Source organism: Oncorhynchus masou, unplaced genomic scaffold (assembly GCF_036934945.1).
Source record: "Oncorhynchus masou masou isolate Uvic2021 unplaced genomic scaffold, UVic_Omas_1.1 unplaced_scaffold_5311, whole genome shotgun sequence".
In the NCBI taxonomy this organism is placed as follows: Eukaryota; Metazoa; Chordata; class Actinopteri; order Salmoniformes; family Salmonidae; genus Oncorhynchus; species Oncorhynchus masou.
In genome coordinates, this window is record NW_027011720.1 from 1 (window position 1) to 22,504 (window position 22,504).

General features: G+C 45.0%; 1 pseudogene; it reads left to right on the forward strand.

The window, feature by feature from the left end:
• Window positions 1-6,159: 6,159 nt before the first annotated feature.
• LOC135535917 (galectin-4-like) lies at window positions 6,160-20,992 on the forward strand (annotated as a pseudogene).
• Window positions 20,993-22,504: the final 1,512 nt, after the last annotated feature.

Here is a 22,504-nt window from a genome sequence, read left to right on the forward strand (position 1 = left end):
GACTCCTATTGACTATTATAGTGTTGACCTGTTGCCTATTAATATGATGTTGACCTGTTGACTATTAAGAGTGTTGACCTGTTGACCTGTTGACCTGTTGACTATAGGAGTGTTGACCTGTTGACTCTATTGACTATAAGAGTGTTGACCTGTTGACTATTATAAGTGTTGACCTGTTGACTATTATAGAGTGTTGACCTGTTGACTATTAGGAGTGTTGACCTGTTGACTCCTGTTGACTATTATAATGTTGACTCCTGTTGACTATTATAATGTTGACCTGTTGACCATTGAAATGTTGACCTGTTGACTCTTAGAATGTTGACTCCTATTGCCTATTAAAATGTTGACCTGTTGACTATTAGAATGTTGACCTGTTGACTATTAGAAATGTTGACCTGTTGACTATTATAATGTTGACCTGTTGACCATTGGAATGTTGACCTGTTGACTCTTAGAATGTTGACTCCTATTGCCTATTAAAATGTTGACCTGTTGACTATTAGAATGTTGACCTGTTGACTATTATAATGTTGACCTGTTGACCATTGGAATGTTGACCTGTTGACTCTTAGAATGTTGACTCCTATTGCCTATTAAAATGTTGACCTGTTGACTATTAGAATGTTGACCTGTTGACTATTATAATGTTGACCTGTTGACCATTGGAATGTTGACCTGTTGACTCTTAGAATGTTGACTCTGTTGACCTATTAAAATGTTGACCTGTTGACTATTAGAATGTTGACTCTGTTGACTATTAAAATGTTGACCTGTTGACCATTGGAATGTTGACCTGTTGACTCTTAGAATGTTGACTCCTATTGCCTATTAAAATGTTGACCTGTTGACTATTAGAATGTTGACCTGTTGACTATTAGAAAGTTGACTCCTATTGCCTATTAAAATGTTGACCTGTTAACTATTAGAATGTTGAACAGTTGACTATTAGAATGTTGACCTGTTGACTATTAGAATGTTGACTTGTTGACTATTAGAATGTTGACCTGTTGACTATTAGAATGTTGACCTGTTGACTATTAGAATGTTGACCTGTTGACTATTAGAATGTTGACCTGTTGACCATTGGCATGTTGACCTGTTGACCATTGCAACGTTGACCTGTTGACTATAAAAACGCTGACCTGTTGACTATTAGAATGTTGAACTGTTGACCATTGGAATGTTGACCTGTTGACTATTAGAATGTTGACCTGTTGACTATTGGAATGTTGACCTGTTGACCATTGGCATGTTGACCTGTTGACCATTGGAATGTTGACCTGTTGCCTATTAGAATGTTGACCTGTTGACCATTGGAATGTTGACCAGTTGCCTATTAGAATGTTGACCTGTTGACCATTGGAATGTTGACCTGTTGCCTATTAGAATGTTGACCTGTTGACTACTAGAATGTTGACCTGTTGACCATTGTAATGTTGACCTGTTGATCTGTTGACTATTAGAATGTTGTTGCCCGACTGAATCCTGTGTTTCAATACAAGATTAATAAATTGAACAGATTATTTTAAGATGAATTGGCAAATCCTTCCTCGTTTTGTGCGTGTGTGTGTGTGTGTGAGTTGTGTGTGTATCAGGGGTGTGTTCTCTTTAAGAAGGGAGACCTATGTTTAGGTTATATTAATGATTAACTATTATCAATCATTAATCTGTTATTCCATTCATGATTCTAATGGCTAACATCAGCACTCCCTCCCCCACCCATCTAATGAGGTTATAGTGCAGGTTCTCCTTCTAGCTCAACGCAGATGAGACAGAGAAGATAAAGGAAGGGGAGATACTTATGAGTTTTTTAAAACTTCTTGTCAACTATCTGACGCAAAAGCAAATCCAACCTAGAGCAGGATTGAGGTCAATTCCATTTCAATTCAGGAAGTACACTGAAATTCACATTTCAATTCAGGAAGTACACTGAAATTCACATTTCAATTCAGGAAGTACACTGAAATTCACATTTCAGTTCAGGAAGTACACTGAAATTCACATTTCAATTCAGGAAGTACACTGAAATTCACATTTCAATTCAGGAAGTACACTGAAATTCACATTTCAATTATCTTCAATGTTTTTCAATGAAGAATATGAGGAATTGGAATTCGGGTTTCTATTCTGAATTGACGCCAAGCCTGACCATGAGGCATTGGCAATACTCCATGGTGTTCCTATTCCACTATAAGTGTCAGGGTTGAGTATTTGCTAACACGAGGCTCAGTCCATCCTTATTATTTCACCACTACTGTTTTGGCAGAGGTTTATCTTCATTAAATAACGCAATTACATGATGAAACAATTACAACAACTCATAAAACATCACACCCATGTTCCACTAACACAGGATACGTACAGTATCGTTATAGCCCACGATCAATACTGCAGGAAGTCTGGCATCTCCATAGCAGCTCTGATCCCATTGATGTGATAGCAGGAGGTTGTGTCATTGCCTTTCTATAGACCTCCAGTCTGGTGTAGACCAGTCTGTTGTAGACCTCCAGACTGTTGTAGACCTCCAGACTGTTGTAGACCTCCAGACTGCTGTGTTGTAGACCAGGCTGGTGTAGACCTCCAGACTGTTGTAGACCTCCAGTCTGTTGTAGACCTTCAGACTGTTGTAGACCTCCAGACTGTTGTAGACCTCCAGTCTGGTGTAGACCAGTCTGTTGTAGACCTCCAGACTGTTGTAGACCTCCAGACTGTTGTAGACCTCCAGACTGTTGTAGACCTCCAGACTGTTGTAGACCAGGCTGGTGTAGACCTCCAGACTGTTGTAGACCTCCAGTCTGTTGTAGACCTCCAGACTGTTGTAGACCTCCAGACTGTTGTAGACCAGTCTGCTGTAGACCTCCAGACTGCTGTAGACCAGGCTGGTGTAGACCTCCATACTGTTGTAGACCTCCAGACTGTTGTAGACCTCCAGACTGTTGCAAACCAGACTGCTGTAGACCTCCAGACTGTTGTAGACCAGGCTGTTGTAGACCTCCAGACTGCTGTAGACCTTCAACTATTGTAGACCTCCAGACGGTTGCAGACCTGACTGTTGTAAAACAGACTTTTGTATGCCAGACTGTTGTAGACCTCCAGACTGTTGTAGACTCCCAGACTGTTGTAGACTCCAGACTGTTGTAGACCTCCAGACTGTTGTAGACCTCCAGATTGTTGTAGACCTCCAGACTGTTGTTGTCACGCTTTGGCCATAACGAGGAGACCAAGGCGCAGCGTGATAAGAATACATTATTCTTCATTTACACGAAGAACACTAAACAAACTAACAAAACGAACATGGCTATAAGACACGAGTGCTGACAGGCAACTACACATTGACAATAACCCACAAAACCAAAATGGAAAATGGCAACCTAAATAGATCCCCAATCAGAGACATCGATAAACAGCTGTCTCTGATTGGGAACCAATTCAGCCACCATAGACCTACATTTACTTAGACAAACCAAAACAAAAAACCCGAAAACAGGACGAAAAAACACACTTACCACCCTCACCCCCCTGACCTAACCAAAATAATAAAGAAAACAACAAAGATAACTAAGGTCAGGGCATGACAGTACCTCCCCCCTAAAAGGTGCAAACCTAAACCTATATGGGGAGGGTCTGGGTGGGCATCTATCCTCTGTGGCGGCTCTGGTTCTGGACGCCACCCTCCCTACTTTACACTGAGAGTCCGCTCTGGTATCACTGACCCGTGGATCATCGTCGGATTCTCTGGACTGCGGAACTCGTAGGCCCCGGGCTGGGATCCCGCTGCGTGGATCATCGCCGGATGTTCTGGACTGAGACCGTCGTTGGAGGTCTCCGGGCCTGTAGACGCATCTGGACTGGGTACGCCAGACGCTCTGGACTGGGTCGCCGGACGCTCTGGACTGGGTACTGTAGCCGAACGCTCTGGACTGGGTACTGTCGCCGGACGCTCTGGACTGGGTACTGTCGCTGGACGCCGGACGCTCTGGACTGGGTACTGTAGCCGGACGCTCTGGACTGGGTACTGCGCTGGACGCTCTGGACTGGGTACTGTCGCCAGACGCTCTGGACTGGGTACTGTCGCCAGACACTCTGGACTGGGTACTGTAGCCGGACGCTCAGACGCTCTAGCCGGACGGACTGGGTTTTCGCCTGACGCTCTGACTGGGTCCTGTAGCCGGACGCTCTGGACTGGGCTGGAGACGTGACTGGGTACTGTAGCCAGACGCTTGACTGGGTACTGTCGCCAGACGCTCTGGACTGGGTACTGTAGCCGGACGCTCGGAACTGGGTTCTGTCACCAGACGCTCTGACTGGGTACTGTGGTGATGGCTGGGAGCTCTGGACGCTCTGGGTACTGTCGACTGACGCTCTGGACTGGGTACTGTAGCCGGACGCTCTGGACTGGGTACTGTCCCCAGACGCTCTGAACTGGTACTGTCCCCCAGACGCTCTGAACTGGTGCACCGTCCCCAGACGCCTGGACTGGGCAACTGTGCCGGGCGCTCTGGACTGTTCGAGCGACGTCTGGACTGGGTACTGCCGACTGACGTCTGACTGGGCACTGTAGCCGGACGCTCTGGACTGGGTACTGTGGCCGGGCGCTCTGGACTGGGTACTGTAGCCGGGCGCTCTGGACTGGTACCGTCGCCTGACGCTGGACTGGGTACTATCGACGGACGCCTGGACTCGGGGTGGTACTGCAGCCGGACGCTCTGGACTGTCTACTGTAGCGGACGCCTGGGACTCAGGTACTGTAGCCGGACGCTCTGGACTGGGTACTGTCGCCCCATTGACGCTCCTGGACTGCCGAGGAAGATTATAGGCCTGGGTATGTAAAGCCGGATTGGTGGTACCGGGCTGGGGACACGCACCTCAGGGCGAAAAGGGGGGGAGGAACAGGATACACTGGACCTTGGAGACGATTGGAGATCCAGGGCATAGAGCTGGGCTCAATACGTCCTGGCTGAATGCCCATTCTAACCCGGCAAGTGCAAGGAGCTGGAATAGAGCGCACTGGCTAGAATAGTGCACTGTAGACACCGTGCACATCTCTGCATAACATGGTGCCTGACCAGTAACACGCTCCCCACGGTAAGAACAGGGAGTTGGCTCAGGTCTCTAGTCTGCAGACCAGGACTGATGTAGACCAGACTGCTGCAGACCAAACTGATGTAGACCAAATTGTTAAGACTGGAAACTGGTTGCAGACCAGACTGTTGCAGACCAAACTGCTGCATAGACCAGACTGTTGTAGACCAGACTGCTGCAGACTGGGTGACTGTTGTAGACCTCAGACTGTTGCCACCAGACTGATGTAGACCAGACTGATGCAGACCAGACTGTTGTAACCAGACTGTTGTAGACCAGACTGATGTAGACCTCAGACTGTTGTTGACCAGACTGATGCAGACCAAACTGTTGTAGACCAGACTGGCCACCAGGACTGTTGTAGACCTCCAGACTGTTGTAGACCAGACTGATGTAGACCAAACTAATGGTAGACTTCCATACTGTTGTACACCAGAACGATAGACTCATACTGTTGTAGCCAAAGAACGTATGTGAGACCTCCAGACTGTTGTACACCAGAACGATGTAGACCTCCATACTGTTGTACACCAGAACAATGTAGACACTCCATACTGTTGCCACCAGGAATGATGCAGGACTCAGGCTGTCATCACAGAACGATGTGTAGACCTCCTCCAGACTGTTGTACACCAGAACGGATGTAGACCTCCATACTGTTGAGCAAACTGCTGAGACTCCTTTGGTACACAAACCGTCTCTTATCTACCATTTACTATCATTCAAAAATGTGTGTACACAGTTTGTACACAATGCACACACACACACACACACACACACACACCATCTTGTCCGGACTGGACCACTCCTCCCTGTCCTGTGATAAGAGTTGTGAAAGCAATGGGAAACTGATAACACTTAGCCTGGTTTCTGGTTCCTGGCCAACATCATTAGTCAAGTAGCCTGCCCTCTCTGGCCCCTACTCTCCCGGGCCTAGCTCTCCTCTCTGCTCCCTCCCATGGTTCTGAGTCTCTATAAGACCAGCTGTCCAGCAGCGACCGCTTTCCTGTTCTCTCCTGACTCTCCTCCGTCTTCTCCGTCTGTCTGTCTGTGGATCTCTGAGTGACAGCCATCATGTTCGTTGCTCCACCTTGGCTATCAGCCTGTCTGCCAACCCTGTGAGTAGCACGTCTCCTTATCAGTGTATACAGATATCATAGATATTGTCTGGATCACCCGTCTTCAGGGTTACCATTCCATTTCAATTCCAGTCAATTCAGGAAGTAGACTGAAATTCCAATTTAAATTATCTTTCTGTATTGACTGGGAAGCCCGCCATTGGCTGTCTGTATGTACCTACAATGTTCATTTATTTCCTTATTTTACTCTACCTACTTGGTGTTCTAGACTGGCCTTGCATCTCTACTTGTGTATAGCTGTAAAATGTGGTTATTATTTCCCAGACTGCCTTGCATCTCTACTTGTGTATAGTTGTTAAGCGGTTCTTATTTCCCAGACTGGCCTTGCATCTATAGTGTGTAAAGTTGTTAAACGGTTCTTATTTCCCAGACGGCCTTGCATCTCTACTGGTGTATAGTTGTTAAACGGTTCTTACTGTGTGTTGTGTGCAGAGTATCCCCTATGTGGGAACGATCTACGGGTTTTCGGAGATCAGGGATGTCTGTTTACATCCAGGATCATCCTCACGAGATCACCAGGTGGAGAAACACACAACCTCTGAGGATTGGGCACATGCTACACGTGATCAGACTGTAACTTTTGAAGGGCTGGCTAAACATTTATTCTTCATTTGTGGGATTTTATCAACGGCTTGATGTGCTAAATTATATTGGTCTTGACTTATTTGTTTCATGTAGATTAGTGTTTTGTGAATGACAAAAAAGACCTGGTATGGAATCAATGCCTGGTGGGTTGAGTATTCCAAAACAACCAGGTGATCTTGAGGAGGAATACTCCACTGACCACTAATAGGTGCTGATGGGAATTCTAAGTCCAGTACTTATCACTGGGGTTGAAAGCTGAAAGATATTTTAATGTGTAGCAGGCTAAGTCACAAATAAACTGCTCGAAAGAACGTAACAGCTAACGACTTCATCAGGGTGTCAAATGCAAATGTGATGAAAACAATCATATAGCCTTGATGTGACTGTGTCAGATAATCACAGGTAATCATATAGCCTTGACACACCTGGTGTCAGGCAATCACAGGTAATCATATAGCCTACATACCTGTGTCACATGATCACAGGGTGTTATATAGCCTGATATTAACCTGTATCACATGATCACAGTGAGTCTTCTCTATTCCCTGACACTAAATCCTATGGTCACATGATCACAGGGTATTATATGGCCCTGACACACCTGAATCCATGATCACAGGTATTATATAGCCCTGACACACTCAGGGTCCAGATCACAGGGTATTATATATTCTGACACACATGTGTCACATGATCCACAGGGTATTATATAGGCTGACACACCTGTAAGTCCCTTGATCACAGGCATTATATAGCCCTGACACACCTGTGTCAATGATCACAGGGCATTATATAGCTTTGACACACCTGTGTCACATGATCACAGGTATTTATAGCCTTGACACACCTGTGTCACATGATCTGGGTATTATATAGCCTTGACACACCGCCAAGGCGATCACAGTGGTATTATATAGGCCTGACACACCCGTGTCACATGATCACAGGTATTATATAGCCTTATTAATACCTGTGTCACATGTGTGATCACAGGTGCACTTATATAGTCTTTTGACACACCCGTGTCACATGACTGTTATGGCACATATGTTTGACAAACCTGTGTCACAGATCACAGTATTTATATAGCCCTGACACACCTGTGTCACATGATCACAGGTAATATATAGCCCTGCTGACATTACCTTGTCTCACATGATCACAGGGCATTATATAGCCCCCACACACTCCAGTTACATGATCACAGGGTATTATATAGCCCTGACACACCTGTGTCACATGATCACAGGGTATTATATAGCCCTGACACACCTGTGTCACATGATCACAGGGTATTATATAGCCTTGACACACCTGTGTCACATGATCACAGGGTATTATATAGCCTTGACACACCTGTGTCACATGATCACAGGGTATTATATAGCCTTGACACACCTGTGTCACATGATCACAGGGTATTATATAGCCTTGACACACCTGTGTCACATGATCACAGGGTATTATATAGCCTTGACACACCTGTGTCACATGATCACAGGGTATTATATAGCCCTGACACACCTGTGTCACATGATCACAGGTAATCATATAGCCCTGACACACCTGTGTCACATGATCACAGGGTATTATATAGCCCTGACACACCTGTGTCACATGATCACAGGTAATCATATAGCCCTGACACACCTGTGTCACATGATCACAGGTAATCATATAGCCCTGACACACCTGTGTCAGATAATCATAGGTAATCATATAGCTCTGACACACCTGTGTCACATGATCACTGAGGGTATTATATAGCCCTGACACACCTGTGTCACATGATCACAGGTAATCATATAGCCCTGACACACCTGTGTCACATGATCACAGGTAATCATATAGCCCTGACACACCTATGTCAGATAATCAAAGGTAATCATATAGCCCTGACACACCTGTGTCACATGATCACAGGTAATCATATAGCCCTGACACACCTGTGTCAGATAATCACTAGGTAATCATATAGCCCTGACACACCTGTGTCACATGATCACAGAGTAATCATATAGCTCTGACACACCTGTGTCACATGATCACTGGGGTATTATATAGCCTTGACAAACCTGTGTCACATGATCACAGGGTATTATATAGCCTTGACACACCTGTGTCACATGATCACAGGGTATTATATAGCCTTGACACACCTGTGTCACATGATCACAGAGTCATCATATAGCTCCTGACACACCTGTGTCACATGATCATAGGGTATTATATAGCCTTGACACACCTGTGTCACATGATCACAGGGTATTATATAGCCTTGACACACCTGTGTCACATGATCACAGGTAATCATATAGCCCTGACACACCTGTGTCACATGATCACAGGGTATTATATAGCCTTGACACACCTGTGTCACATGATCACAGGGTATTATATAGCCCTGACACACCTGTGTCACATGATCACAGGTAATCATATAGCCCTGACACACCTGTGTCACATGATCACAGGGTATTATATAGCCTTGACACACCTGTGTCACATGATCACAGGTAATCATATAGCCCTGACACACCTGTGTCACATGATCACAGGTAATCATATAGCCCTGACACACCTGTGTCACATGATCACAGGTAATCATATAGCCCTGACACACCTGTGTCACATGATCACAGGGTATTATATAGCTTTGACACACCTGTGTCACATGATCACAGGTGCTTATATAGCCTTGACACACCTGTATCACATGATCACAGGGTATTATATAGCCTTGACACACCTGTGTCACATATTCACAGGGTATTATAAAGCTTTGACACACCTGTGTCACATGATCACAGGGTATTATATAGCCCTGACACACCTGTGTCACATGATCACAGGTACTTATATAGCCCTGACACACCTGTGTCACATGATCACAGGGTATTATATAGCCCTGACACACCTGTGTCACATGATCACAGGTAATCATATAGCCCTGACACACCTGTGTCACATGATCACAGGTAATCATATAGCCCTGACACACCTGTGTCAGATAATCACAGGTAATCATATAGCCCTGACACACCTGTGTCACATGATCACAGGTAATCATATAGCCCTGACACACCTGTGTCACATGATCACAGGGTATTATATAGCTTTGACACACCTGTGTCACATGATCACAGGTACTTATATAGCCTTGACACACCTGTATCACATGATCACAGGGTATTATATAGCCTTGACACACCTGTGTCACATATTCACAGGGTATTATAAAGCTTTGACACACCTGTGTCACATGATCACAGGGTATTATATAGCTTTGACACACCTGTGTCACATGATCACAGGTACTTATATAGCCTTGACACACCTGTATCACATGATCACAGGGTATTATATAGCCTTGACACACCTGTGTCACATATTCACAGGGTATTATAAAGCTTTGACACACCTGTGTCACATGATCACAGGGTATTATATAGCTTTGACACACCTGTGTCACATGATCACAGGTACTTATATAGCCTTGACACACCTGTATCACATGATCACAGGGTATTATATAGCCTTGACACACCTGTGTCACATATTCACAGGGTATTATATAGCTTTGACACACCTGTGTCACATGATCACAGGTACTTATATAGCCCTGACACACCTGTGTCACATGATCACAGGTACTTATATAGCCTTGACACACCTGTGTCACATGATCACAGGTGCTTATATAGCTTTGACACACCTGTGTCACATGATCACAGGTACTTATATAGCCTTGACACACCTGTGTCACATGATCACAGGGTATTATATAGCATTGACACACCTGTGTCACATGATCACAGGTGCTTATATAGCTTTGACACACCTGTGTCACATGATCACAGGTACTTATATAGCCTTGACACACCTGTATCACATGATCACAGGGTATTATATAGCTTTGACACACCTGTGTCACATGATCACAGAGTACTTATATAGCCCTGACACACCTGTGTCACATGATCACAGGTACTTATATAGCTCTTGACACACCTGTGTCACATGATCACAGGTGCTTATATAGCTTTGACACACCTGTGTCACATGATCACAGGTACTTATATAGCCTTGACACACCTGTGTCACATGATCACAGGGTATTATATAGCATTGACACACCTGTGTCACATGATCAGCAGGTGCTTATATAGCTTTGACACACCTGTGTCACATGATCACAGGTACTTATATAGCCTTGACACACCTGTGTCACATGATCACAGGGTATTATATAGCCTTGACACACCTGTGTCACATGATCACAGGCTATTATATAGCTTAGACACACCTGTGTCACATGATCACAGGTAATCTTATAGCCCTGACACACCTGTGTCACATGATCACAGATCATCATATAGCCCTGACACACCTGTGTCACATGATCACAGGTAATCATATAGCCCTGACACACCTGTGTCACATGATCACAGGGTATTATATAGCCTTGACACACCTGTGTCACATGATCACAGGGTATTATATAGCCTTGACACACCTGTGTCAGTTTATCACAGGTAATTATATATCCTTGACACACCTGTGTCAGTTTATCACAGGTAAATTGTGGTGTGCCAATCATCTGCTGCTATCACTTCATGTTTCAGCATGATATTGCACGGCTCCATGTTGCAAGGTTCTGTACTCACTACCTGGAAGCTGAAAATGTCTTAGATCTTCCATGGCCGGGATACTCACCAGACATGTCGCTCATTGAGCATGTTTGGGATGCTCTGGATCGACGTGTACGATAGCGTGTTCCAGTTCCCGCTAATAATTCTCACAGCCGTTGAAGAGGAGTGGGACAACATTCCACAGAACACAATCAACAGCCTGATCAACTTAATGCACAGGAGATGTGTCACACTGCATGATGCAAATGGTGGTCACACCAGATACTGACTGGTTTTCTGATCCACACCAGATACTGACTGGTTTTCTGATCCACACCCTTGCCTTTTTTTTCGTGAACAACAGATGTATATCTGTATTCCCAGTTATGTGAAATCCATAAATTAGGGCCTAATGAATTCATCTAATTTATTTAATTTTATTTCAATTGACTGCTTTCCTTACATAAACTGTAACTCAGTCAAATCTTTGAAATTGTTCCGTGCATATTTTGTTTGTTCAGTGCGGACGTAGTTTCGTTTATGATGAAAATCTGCTGCAGTATATCAAGTTATAGCGACTAATGTACGTTGAAAGAACATGCTCTGCCTCAGCCTGCTGAACCTGTTAGAATAAGGAAGTGTATCATTGTGCTATCAGAGAGAGAGAGAGAGAGAGAGAGGGCAAGGCAAAGGCACACACACTTTTATCAGTCACCTCCTCGTCCTCTGTCTATTTCACTTGCCTTTCAGAACCACAGTCGGTCATATCAGTTGGAAAAGTTGTTGTTTTCTCTAAGAAACACAATGTGACCTGGACATTAAGACTCCTACAGGCTCTGGGTGGTATATAATGGGGTCGTTCCACTAAAAGACTCGGGGTGGTATATAATGGGGTCGTTCCACCTAAAGGCTCTGGGTGGTATATAATGGGGTCGTTCCACTAAAACACTCTGGGTGGTATATAATGGGGTCGTTCCACCTAAAAGACTGGGGGTGGTATATAATGGGGTCGTTCCACTAAAAGACTCGGGGTGGTATATAATGGGGTCGTTCCACTAAAACACTCTGGGTGGTATATAATGGGGTCGTTCCACCTAAAAGACTGGGGGTGGTATATAATGGGGTCGTTCCACCTAAAGGCTCTGGGTGGTATATAATGGGGCCGTTCCACTAAAACACTCTGGGTGGTATATAATGGGGTCGTTCCACCTAAAAGACTGGGGGTGGTATATAATGGGGTCGTTCCACCTAAAGGCACTGGGTGGTATATAATGGGGTCGTTCCACTAAAAGACTGGGGGTGGTATATAATGGGGTCGTTCCACTAAAAGACTCGGGGTGGTATATAATGGGGTCGTTCCAGTAAAAGACTCGGGGTGGTATATAATGGGGTCGTTCCACCAAAAGGCTCTGGGTGGTATATAATGGGGTTGTTCCACTAAAAGACTCGGGGTGGTATATAATGGGGTCGTTCCACCTAAAGGCTCTGGGTGGTATATAATGGGGTCGTTCCACTAAAAGACGCTGGGTGGTATATAATGGGGTCGTTCCACTAAAAGACTCGGGGTGGTATATGATGGGGTCGTTCCACTAAAAGACTCGGGGTGGTATATAATGGGGTCGTTCCACTAAAAGACTCTGGGTGGTATATAATGGGGTCGTTCCACTAAAAGACTCTGGGTGGTATATAATGGGGTCGTTCCACCTAAAGGCTCTGGGTGGTATATAATGGGGTCGTTCCACTAAAAGTCTTGGGGTGGTATATAATGGGGTCGTTCCACCACTAAAACACTTGGGGTGGTATATAATGGGGTCGTTCCACTAAAAGACTCTGGGTGGTATATAATGGGGTCGTTCCACTAAAAAGGCTCAGGGTGGTATATAATGGGGTCGTTCCACTAAAAGGCTCTGGGTGGTATATAATGGGGTCGTTCCACCTAAAGGCTCTGGGTGGTATATAATGGGGTCGTTCCACTAAAAGACTCTGGGTGGTATATAATGGGGTCCTTCCACTAAAAGACTCTGGGTGGTATATAATGGGGTCGTTCCACTAAAAGGCTCAGAGTGGTATATAATGGGGTCGTTCCACTAAAAGACTCTTGGTGGTATATAATGGGGTTGTTCCACCTAAAGGCTCAGGGTGGTATATAAGGGTGTTGTTACACCAAAAGGCTCGGGGTGGTATATAATGAGGTTGTTCTATATGTAATTGTGTTGCCTGTGTTAGCTGTGTTAGCTGTGTTACCCGTGTTACCTGTGTTGCCTGTGTTAGCAGTGTTAACTGTGTTGCCTGTGTTAGCAGTGTTAACTGTGTTACCTGTGTTAGCAGTGTTAGCTGTGTTAGCAGTGTTTGCAGTGTTACCTGTGTTAGCAGTGTTACCTGTGTTACCTGTGTTAGCTGTGTTACCTGTGTTGCCTGTGTTAGCTGTGTTACCTGTGTTAGCAGTGTTAACTGTGTTACCTGTGTTAGCAGTGTTAGCTGTGTTAGCAGTGTTTGCAGTGTTACCTGTGTTAGCAGTGTTTGCAGTGTTACCTGTGTTAGCAGTGTTAGCAGTGTTAGCTGTGTTACCTGTGTTAGCAGTGTTACCTGTGTTAGCAGTGTTAGCTGTGTTACCTGTGTTAGCAGTGTTACCAGTGTTAGCTGTGTTACCAGTGTTAGCTGTGTTAGCTGTGTTACCTGTGTTGCCTGTGTTAGCAGTGTTAGCTGTGTTACCAGTGTTAGCTGTGTTACCAGTGTTAGCTGTGTTACCAGTGTCAGCTGTGTTAGCTGTGTTACCAGTGTTAGCTGTGTTACCAGTGTTACCAGTGCTACCAGTGTTAGCTGTGTTACCAGTGTTAGCTGTGTTACCAGTGTTACCAGTGCTACCAGTGTTAGCTGTGTTACCAGTGCTACCAGTGTTAGCTGTGTTACCTGTGTACGATCTGTTCATTCTATGTTCTCTCTAACACCCCCTCTATGTTTAACATTAACCTGCAGTGTGGGGAATTTGAGGGCAGTGATATCGGCTTTCACTTCAACCCTCGCTTCAATGGATGGGACAAGGTGGTGTTCAACAGCTGCCAGGATGGGCAATGGGGTTCAGAGGAGAAGACCCACCACATGCCTTTTAGCAAGGGAGACGCCTTCGAGATGGTTATCATCATTAACCAGGAGGGTTACCAGGTCAGATATAGAGATACTGTATACAGTGGGGCAAAAAGTATTTAGTCAGCCACCAATTGTGCAAGTTCTCCCACTTAAAAAAGATGAGAGGCCTGTAATTTTCATCATAGGTACACTTCAACTATGACAGACAAAATGAGAAGAAAAAAAACCCAGAAAATCACATTGTAGGATTTTTAATGAATTTATTAGCAAATTATGGTGGAAAATAAGTATTTGGTCACCTACAAACAAGCAAGATTTCTGGCTCTCACAGACCTGTAACTTCTTCTTTAAGAGGCTCCTCTGTCCTCCACTCATTACCTGTATTAATGGAACCTGTTTGAACTTGTTATCAGTATAAAAGACACCTGTCATGGCCCAACGACCTGTTGAGTTGGGTTAGGGTTAGACCACAGTTGTGTATGGTCAGATGAGCTGATGTGTTTTTCTGTCGTAGGTGACAGTGAACGGGCGAGACTTTCACATGTTCAAGCATCGTATTCCAGTCGAGAGAGTCAACGCCCTGCAGATAGGAGGCGACGTTTCCATCCAGACCATCAACGTCATCGGGGTAAGGCTGGGGCAGGGTGTAGTGGCAGGGGATAGGGGCTGGGGGGTAGGGGCAAGGTGTAGTGGCAGGGGGTAGGGGTAGGGGCAAGGTGTAGTGGCAGAAGGGGTAGGCGCAGGGTGTAGGGGCAGGGGGTAGGGGCAGGGGGGTAGGGGCAGGGTGTAGTGGCAGGGGGTAGGGGCAGGGGGTAGTGGCAGGGGGTAGGGGCAGGGGTAGGGGTAGGGGTGTAGGGGCAGGGGTTAGGGGCAGGGGGTAGGTCCAGGGGGATAGAGGCAGGGTGTAGGGGCAGGGTGTAGGGGCAGGGGGATAGAGGCAGGGTGTAGGGGCAGGGTGTAGGGGCAGGGTGTAGGGGCAGGGGCAGGGTGTAGGGGCAGGGGGCAGGGGCAGGGGGTAGGTGCAGGGGGATAGAGGCAGGGAGTAGGGGTAGGGTGTAGGGGTAGGGTGTAGGGGCAGGGGGATAGAGGCAGGGTGTAGGGGCAGGGGCAGGGTGTAGGGGCAGGGGGCAGGGGGGTAGGGGCAGGGTGTAGTGGCAGGGGGGTAGTGGCAGGGGGGTAGGGGCAGGGGCAGGGGGTAGGGGCAGGGGGTAGGGGCAGGGGCAGGGTGTAGGGGCAGGGCACCCACCCACCCACCCACCCACCTACCCACCCACAGGTATAATATGAATATAATTGCTTTTTTTCTTAAGTGCTCAATGTCTGGTGCTTTTGCATAACGGCAATAGATACCCAGGTGGAGTGGGAGTTGAGTATGGACTTGCTACACAGCACATACACACACATACACACACATACACACACACATGGCAGAACGGATGTAGCTGGAATAAGCGGTGTATTTTTCAGGGAGGAGGAGGAATGGGAGATGCATATCCTACAGGTGGAATGGGAGGAGGCAACATGGCGGTATGTATCCATATTGATATTGTAAATATGTATTGAACCCACTATCCTGGCGTTGTGTCAAGATCTACATACGAAGCCATATAAGACCACTGGAGGGCTGAGCACTGAATACTGTGAGGTGACTGTACATAGAGATATATGCTCATGAATGTTGTGGGGTGACTGTACATAGAGATATATGCTCATGAATGTTGTGGGGTGACTGTACATAGCTATATATCCTCATGAATGTTGTGGAGGTGACTGTACATAGAGATATATGCTCATGAATGTTGTGGGGTGACTGTACATAGAGATATATGCTCATGAATGTTGTGGGGTGACTGTACATAGAGATATATGCTCATGAATGTTGTGGGGTGACTGTACATAGAGATATATGCTCATGAATGTTGTGGAGGTGACTGTACATAGCTATATATCCTCATGAATGTTGTGGAGGTGACTGTACATAGCTATATATGCTCATGAATGTTGTGGGGTGACTGTACATAGCTATATATGCTCATGAATGTTGTGGGGTGACTGTACATAGCTATATATGCTCATGAATGTTGTGGGGTGACTGTACATAGCTATATATGCTCATGAATGTTGTGAGGTGACTGTACATAGCTATATATGCTCATGAATGTTGTGGGGTGACTGTAAATATCGATATATCCTCATGAATGTTGTGGGGTGACTGTACATAGCTATATATCCTCATGAATTTTGTGGGGTGACTGTACATAGCTATATATGCTCATGAATGTTGTGGGGTGACTGTACATATCGATATATCCTCATGAATGTTGTGGGGTGCCTGTAAATATCAATATATTCTGATGAATGTTGTGGGGTGACTGTACATATCGATATATCCTCATGAATGTTGTGGGGTGACTGTACATAGCTATATATGCTCATGAATGTTGTGGGGTGACTGTACATATCGATATATCCTCATGAATGTTGTGGGGTGACTGTACATAGCTATATATGCTCATGAATGTTGTGGGGTGACTGTACATAGCTATATATCCTCATGAATGTTGTGGGGTGACTGTACATAGCTATATATCCTCATGAATGTTGTGGGGTGACTGTACATAGCTATATATGCTCATGAATGTTGTGGGGTGCCTGTAAATATCAATATATTCTGATGAATGTTGTGGGGTGACTGTACATATCGATATATCCTCATGAATGTTGTGGGGTGACTGTACATAGCTATATATGCTCATGAATGTTGTGGGGTGACTGTACATATCAATATATTCTCATGAATGTTGTGGGGTGACTGTACATAGCTATATATCCTCATGAATGTTGTGGAGGTGACTGTACATAGCTATATATGCTCATGAATGTTGTGGGGTGACTGTACATAGCTATATATGCTCATGAATGTTGTGGGGTGACTGTACATATCGATATATCCTCATGAATGTTGTGGGGTGACTGTACATAGCTATATATGCTCATGAATGTTGTGGGGTGCCTGTACATATCGATATATCCTCATGAATGTTGTGGAGGTGACTGTACATAGCTATATATGCTCATGAATGTTGTGGGGTGACTGTACATAGCTATATATGCTCATGAATGTTGTGGGGTGACTGTACATAGCTATATATGCTCATGAATGTTGTGGGGTGACTGTACATATCGATATATCCTCATGAATGTTGTGGGGTGACTGTACATAGCTATATATGCTCATGAATGTTGTGGGGTGCCTGTAAATATCAATATATTCTGATGAATGTTGTGGGGTGACTGTACATATCGATATATCCTCATGAATGTTGTGGGAGTGACTGTACATAGCTATATATGCTCATGAATGTTGTGGGGTGACTGTACATATCAATATATTCTCATGAATGTTGTGGGGTGACTGTACATAGCTATATATCCTCATGAATGTTGTGGAGGTGACTGTACATAGCTATATATGCTCATGAATGTTGTGGGGTGACTGTACATAGCTATATATGCTCATGAATGTTGTGGGGTGACTGTACATAGCTATATATGCTCATGAATGTTGTGGGGTGACTGTACATAGCTATATATGCTCATGAATGTTGTGAGGTGACTGTACATAGCTATATATGCTCATGAATGTTGTGGGGTGACTGTAAATATCGATATATCCTCATGAATGTTGTGGGGTGACTGTACATAGCTATATATCCTCATGAATTTTGTGGGGTGACTGTACATAGCTATATATGCTCATGAATGTTGTGGGGTGACTGTACATATCGATATATCCTCATGAATGTTGTGGGGTGCCTGTAAATATCAATATATTCTGATGAATGTTGTGGGGTGACTGTACATATCGATATATCCTCATGAATGTTGTGGGGTGACTGTACATAGCTATATATGCTCATGAATGTTGTGGGGTGACTGTACATATCGATATATCCTCATGAATGTTGTGGGGTGACTGTACATAGCTATATATGCTCATGAATGTTGTGGGGTGACTGTACATAGCTATATATCCTCATGAATGTTGTGGGGTGACTGTACATAGCTATATATCCTCATGAATGTTGTGGGGTGACTGTACATAGCTATATATGCTCATGAATGTTGTGGGGTGCCTGTAAATATCAATATATTCTGATGAATGTTGTGGGGTGACTGTACATATCAGATATATCCTCATGAATGTTGTGGGGTGACTGTACATAGCTATATATGCTCATGAATGTTGTGGGGTGACTGTACATATCGATATATCCTCATGAATGTTGTGGGGTGACTGTACATAGCTATATATGCTCATGAATGTTGTGGGGTGCCTGTAAATATCAATATATTCTGATGAATGTTGTGGGGTGACTGTACATATCGATATATCCTCATGAATGTTGTGGGGTGACTGTACATAGCTATATATGCTCATGAATGTTGTGGGGTGACTGTACATATCAATATATTCTCATGAATGTTGTGGGGTGACTGTAGATATCGATATATCCTCATGAATGTTGTGGTATGACTGTACATAGAGATATATCCTCATGAATGTTGTGGTGTGACAGTAAATATCAATTTATTCTCATGAATGTTGTGGGGTGACTGTAAATATCGATTTATTCTCATGAATGTTGTGGGGTGACTGTACATATCAATATATTCTCATGAATGTTGTGGGGTGACTGTAAATATCGATATATCCTCATGAATGTTGTGGGGTGACTGTACATAGAGATATATCCTCATGAATGTTGTGGTGTGACAGTAAAAATCAATTTATTCTCATGAATGTTGTGGGGTGACTGTAAATATCGATTTATTCTCTTGAATGTTGTGGGGTGACTGTAAATATAATTTTATTCTCATGAATGTTGTGGGGTGACTGTAAATATAATTTTATTCTCATGAATGTTGTGGGGTGACTGTAAATATCGATATATTCTCATGAATGTTGTGGGGTGACTGTACATAGCGATATATCTTCATGAATGTTGTGTCTCAGAGTGTCATAAACTCCGGAAACATTTGTTTCCCACCATCAACAGGGAGGATATCCTGCTGGTGGATACCCAGGTGGTCAAATGGGGGTAAGTTGGTATCACACTTGGTTACGTTCATGTGTCTGTGTCATCAAATACCATTACATATATTTATACTGCATGTCTGTCAATGCTTATCAGGGCGGAGGATACCCACAGGGCGGAGGATACCCACAGGGCGGAGGATACCCACAGGGCGGAGGATACCCAGGTGACATGGGGGTAAGGACTGTCACCTGTGTTGTTGAGGGGGTCGGGACTATCACCTGTGTCGTTGAGGGGGTCAGGGCTATCACCTGTGTCGTTGAGGGGGTCAGGTCTATCACCTGTGTGGTTGAGACAGTGGGTCAGGACTATCACCTGTGTGGTTGAGACAGTGGGTCAGGTCTATCACCTGTGTGGTTGAGGGGGTCAGGTCTATCACCTGTGTGGTTGAGACAGTGGGTCAGGTCTATCACCTGTGTGGTTGAGACAGTGGGTCAGGTCTATCACCTGTGTGGTTGAGGGGGTCAGGACTATCACCTGTGTGGTTGAGGGGGTCAGGTCTATCACCTGTGTGGTTGAGGGGGTCAGGTCTATCACCTGTGTGGTTGAGGGGGTCAGGTCTATCACCTGTGTGGTTGAGACAGTGGGTCTTTATACATTGGATGTGGGGTAATCTTCTTCAGTGGATGGTTCTGCATCAGTTAGTAAATACATGACTTAACGAAACACGTACGTGGCTGACAGCTGTTTTCTGTGTGTGTGTGTGTGTGTGTGTGTGTGTGTGTGTGTGTGTGTGTGTGTGTGTGTGTGTGTGTGTGTGTGTGTGTGTGATGTATTTGTGTGTGTGTGTGATGTCTTTGTGTGTGTGTGTGATGTCTTTGTGTGTGTGTGTGTGATGTCTTTGTGTGTGTGTGTGATGTCTTTGTGTGTGTGTGTAATGTCTTGGTGTGTGTGTGTGATGTCTTTGTGTGTGTGTGATGTCTTTGTGTGTGTGTGTGTGATGTCTTTGTGTGTGTGTGTGATGTCTTTGTGTGTGTGTGTGTGTGTGTGATGTCTTTGTGTGTGTGTGTGATGTCTTTGTATGTGTGTGTGTGTGATGTCTTTGTGTGTGTGTGTGTGTGATGTCTTTGTGTGTGTGTGTGATGTCTTTGTGTGTGTGTGTGTGATAACATCCCTGTTTGTGGTCAGGGATGCTATCCTGGTGGAAACCTACCGGTCATGTGTGGACAGCCAATATACAACCCTGTAAGTAACATCTCTGTGATAGATTTGTTTTGTCCTAAGTATACATACATACAGTATACACTACATGCTGACTCCTGTCCTATGTGTATCAGCCTGTCCCGTACTCCAGCATGATTCCAGGAGGGATGTCTCCGAAGAAGACCATCGTCATCAGAGGCATGGTGCCTCTAGGAGCGAACAGGTCTGTAGGACCCTAACCCCTAACCCCATTACCCTATCCCCTAACCCCTATACCCTAACCCCTATCTGAGGCATGGTCCCTCTAGGAGCTAACAGGTCTGTCGTACCCTAACCCCATTACCCTATCCCCTAACCCCTATACCCTAACCCCTATCTGAGGCATGGTCCCTCTGCTGACAGGTCTGTAGTCCCCTAACCCCTAACCCCATTACCCTATCTCCTAACCCCTACCCCCTAACCCCTATACCCTAACCCCTCTCTGAGGCATGGTCCCTCTAGGAGCTGACAGGTCTGTAGTCCCCTAACCCATCTGAGGCGCCCCGGAGACACAGCACGCAGAGCCGGCGCAGCACCCTGGCTGGATGCCCACTCTCACATGGCACTTGCGGAGGGCTGGCCTATAGCGCTCCGGGCTATGAGCACGTACTGGCGACCGTGCGCTTAATCGCATAACACGGTGCCTGACCAGTACGTCCGTCCATGTCTGAGGACATCAGGAGATGACTTGTGAACTGGCCACTAGGGGGTAACAGTTTGTCTGCCTCTGATTCCAAAGGTCCTTCGATTCCAGGGGTAGAAAGTTGTTTTTATATATATTTTTGTTTTAACCAAACCTCTGATTGCAAATGTTGCATGTTCAAATCCAGCGATTGAATGTTGTTTTTGATTTTAAGCCTATACTAAACCTCACCTTAACCAGTCAGAGTTAATGCCTGACCTTAACCAGTCAGAGTTAATGCCTGACCTTAACCAGTCAGAGTTAATACCTGACCTTAACCATTCAGAGTTAATGCCTGACCTCAACCAGTCAGAGTTAATACCTGACCTTAACCATTCAGAGTTAATGCCTTAACCATCCAGAGTTAATGCCTGACCTTAACCATTCAGAGTTAATGCCTGACCTTAACCATCCAGAGTTAATGCCTGACCTTAACCATTCAGAGTTAATGCCTGACCTTAACCAGTCAGAGTTAATGCCTGACCTTAACCAGTCAGAGTTAATGCCTGACCTCAACCAGTCAGAGTTAATGCCTGACCTTAACCATTCAGAGTTAATGCCTTAACCATCCAGAGTTAATGCCTGACCTTAACCATTCAGAGTTAATGCCTGACCTTAACCATTCAGAGTTAATGCCTGACCTTAACCAGTCAGAGTTAATGCCTTAACCAGTCAGAGTTAATGCCTGACCTTAACCATCCAGAGTTAATGCCTGACCTTAACCATTCAGAGTTAATGCCTGACCTTAACCAGTCAGAGTTAATGCCTGACCTTAACCAGTCAGAGTTAATGCCTGACCTCAACCAGTCAGAGTTAATGCCTGACCTTAACCATTCAGAGTTAATGCCTTAACCATCCAGAGTTAATGCCTGACCTTAACCATTCAGAGTTAATGCCTGACCTTAACCATTCAGAGTTAATGCCTGACCTTAACCAGTCAGAGTTAATGCCTTAACCAGTCAGAGTTAATGCCTGACCTTAACCATTCAGAGTTAATGCCTGACCTTAACCAGT